Genomic DNA, 3,681 nt, shown 5'->3' on the forward strand with positions numbered 1-3,681 from the left:
CCCCCCCCCCCCCCCTTGCCCTACCTCTTCTCCCTGCCCCATGCCTTCTCACCCCATCTCCTTACCTTGCCTCTCCCCTCCCCTCCTCCTCTCCTCCCCTTCCCTCCTCTCCCCTTCCTTCCCCTCCTCCTGCTCCCCTCCCCTCTCGTCCCGCCTCTCCTCTCAGGTCCCACTGGAGAATGGGAGAGGCACGTCTCCCCTGGGGAAGGGGATGAGCCATCGCTATGAGAAGCCTGGTTATTTTTGCTTCCTGCCTGGGTGTGGGCGTTTGTGTTGACAGTGGCGGGGGAGGCGGTGACGGGCGCTGGAACAGTTGGGTGCCCATGGAGCCCGTGGGAGGCAGCGCCTGTGCCAGGCAGGTGACTTGGCCCTCACGTGGCTCCTGGGGCCTTGCGGAACTCTAAGGGGAGCTGGATTTGCTCCTCTCTGCTGGGGGTCCCATTCCCTCCTCCATGTCACATGCGGGGGGCAGGGGGCTGCCTGATGTCACCCACCCCCAACAGACTCATGGGGTGCAGATGTGGCTAAGTGGGTGATTCTAACTGGGGTGGCATCTCAGCAGGGAGGGTTTGGTGTCTGTCCTGACTCTTGCCCAGTGCTCTCCAACCATTATCTCCATCAAATATGCTTCTAGTACATTCAGACATAAATCCTGGGGAATATCAGTGTGCTTACTCTGACCGCACCCCAGATGGGGGTGGCTCTCAACTCAGCACTGCCTGCGTAGAAATATGTATTCATTGGGGTGCCTGTGGGTGGCTCAGTGGGTTAAGCAGCTGACTTTGGCTCAGGTCATGATCTCCCGGTTCGTGAGTTCAAGCCCTGCATTGGGCTCTGTGCTGACAGCTCAGAGCCTGGAGCCTGCTTTGAATCCCGTGTCTCCCTCTCTCTCTGCCCATCCCTCACTGTGCTGTCTTTCTCTGTCTCAAAAATGAATAAATGTTAACAAAAATAAAAAAGAAATACGTGTTCATTATATTGGGGTGGGGGGCAGAGTAGGTTACTAGCGTTTAGCCCAGTTTACTAAACGTCCTTCGGTGTTGTCACACCCGAGTGCAAGTGTCGGTTCTGGGTCGCCCTCCTGGGTGAGTTGAAAAAGACCCCGGGAATGCTGAAATCCAGATCCTGTCAGTATTAGTCTCCCTGTGTCTAAGGCACCCTACTCATTCAGCAGATTTGGCAACTGAGATTCAGGTCAACGGGCCTGGATCGTAAGTGCTTATTTGCTTAGAAATTTCGAGATGAAAGTCTATTTCTCTGTCTTTCTATCTCTGTGCTCCTACCACAAGAATCCCAGTCTAGGTCTTTCCCCATGTTGCACCCTGGCTACTTTCCTAGCTGTGGTCACAAAGTACAACAAACTGGGTGCCTTAAAAGTAGACTTCTCGTCTCACAGTCCAGGAGGCTAAAATCTGAAACGAAGGTAGTGGCAGAATCATGCCCCCTCGAAGGCTCTAGGAAAGAATCCTTCATTGCTCCTTTCTGGCCTCCGGTGGCCCCAGCTTTGCCCACCTTCTCCTGCCTGTAGCTGTGTCACATCAGTCTCTGCCTCCATCTTGATACGTCCTTCCCCCTGGGTCTGTCTCTTGTCTCTAAACATTCTCTTTATATAAAGACACCCGCTGTTGGATTAGGGCCCATCCTAATCCAGTGTGACCTCGTCTGAACTTGGTTACAGCTGCAAAGACCCTGTTTCCCAATAAGGTCATAGTCACGAGTACCCCGGGGTTAAGACTGAGAGATCTATTTCTGGGGGTCAGGGTTGAACTCATAACACCCCCCGCCCACCACCGTGGCCCCTGTGTTCCCACTCTACCATGGTTGCTCCAAATATGACTGATGGTAGAAGAGCGGCTGCCTGCATCAATTTGATTATTGTGTATCTGTTACCCTCTTCTTTTGAGCTCGGAGGTATCCTTTTAAGTGTCCCCCCCCCCCCCCCCGCCCCGACTCCTTTGCTGCTGAATCTTCTTTTTGTTATTATTCTTTGCTTTGTCAGGTCTTGATGCTAGCATACTTGTATCTGGACATTCCTGTTTTGTCCCGTTCCAGGGGAAGTGCACACTCTCCCAGGATCCTGCATGACAGTCCCCATAGAGCCCAAACAGACATTCGCTCATCTTCTGATTCCTGTCTGGCCTCGTAGACTGTAAACCCTCACAAGATGAGGCACCGTGACTTTAGCTCGTGACTGATTATACTCCTGGTACCTAGGCCCAGGCCTAGCAGGTAGCTTGTGTTTTACAATGTTATTTGGAACATGGCCTGGGTGCCTCAGTCGGTTGAGCATCCGACTTCGGCTCAGGTCGTGATCTCACGGTTAGGGGCACCTGGGTGGCTCAGTCGGTTAGGTGTCCGACTTTGGCTCAGGTCATGATCTCGAGGTTCGTGAGTTCGAGCCCCACGTCGGGCTCTGTGCTGACTGCTCGGAGCCTGGAGCCTGCTTGGGATTCTGTGTCTCCCTCTCTCTCTGCCCCTCTCCTGCTCACACACACACTCTCTCTCTCTCTCTCTTTCTCTCTCAAAAATAAATAAACATTAAAAAAAATTTAAAATGTTATTTGGACAGGGGTGCCTGGGTGGCTCAGTGAGTTAAGCATTGGGACTTCAGCTCAGGTCGTGATCTCACGGTTCGTTAGTTCAAGCCCCGCAACCGGCTCTCTGCCCCTCCCCAGCTTGCGCTCTGTCTCTCTCAAAATAAATAAATAAACTTAAAGAAAAGAAAAGAATAGTTGGATAAAAAAGGAGACATGCTTTTCTATCAATTATAGTTAGGGCGAAGTGTGATGTGATTTTTAAAAGATACATGTGCCGCCAGAACAAGTTAAAAATAGAGCTACTGTAAGATCCAGCAACTCCACTTGTGGGCTTACATACAAAAAAGTTGAAAGCAGACTCAGAGAGGTATTTGTGCACCCATGTTTGTAGCAGCATCATTCACAATGGCCAAAAGGCGGAAGCGACTTAAGTGTCCGTTGACAGACGCGTAGGTAAGATGTATATATATGGAATCGATATTATCCAGCTTCAAAAAGGAAGGAAATTCTGACACGTAGATGAACTTTGAGGACATTAGTCACGTGAAATAAGGTAACCACAAAAAAGAGGAACGCTGTAGGATTCTATTTATATGAGATTTGTATGATCTAATCAGATGCAGGGAGACGCAAAATGGAATGGGGGGGGGGGGGGGGGGAAGGGGGAGTTAGTGTTTAATGGGAATGAAGTTGCAGGGTTGCAAGAAGGAGAGAGTTCTGGAGATGGATGGGAGATCCGGTTGCACAACTGTGCGAATGTACTTGATGCCCCTGAAATGTACGCTTAACGATAGTTACGATGGTGAATTTTACATTCTGTGTAGTTTACCGCAATTAAAAAAATGAATATGGAAGGATGTGCGCGCACACACACACAGATATGTGTATGTGTGTGTGAAAGACGGAGGGTGGGTTTCAAGAGGGTGCTCTGGAGGAAGGGAAGGGAGATCGGAAAGGAGAGGCAGCCGGAGTTGCTGACATTGCCTGCAGGGAAGAGAAGTAGCGGGCCGGGCCGGAGGGAAAAGCACCAAGGGTAGTTATCAGTACCTGGGGTTATAATCAGAGCTCTGTCTCCAGCTAGCTGTGGGATCTTGAGCAAATCAATGGTTTCCTATTGTGGGCATCAGCTTTTAAAAGGAGCTGG

The sequence above is a fragment of the Panthera uncia genome, chromosome C2 (genome assembly GCF_023721935.1).
Source record: "Panthera uncia isolate 11264 chromosome C2, Puncia_PCG_1.0, whole genome shotgun sequence".
NCBI lineage: Eukaryota > Metazoa > Chordata > Mammalia > Carnivora > Felidae > Panthera > Panthera uncia.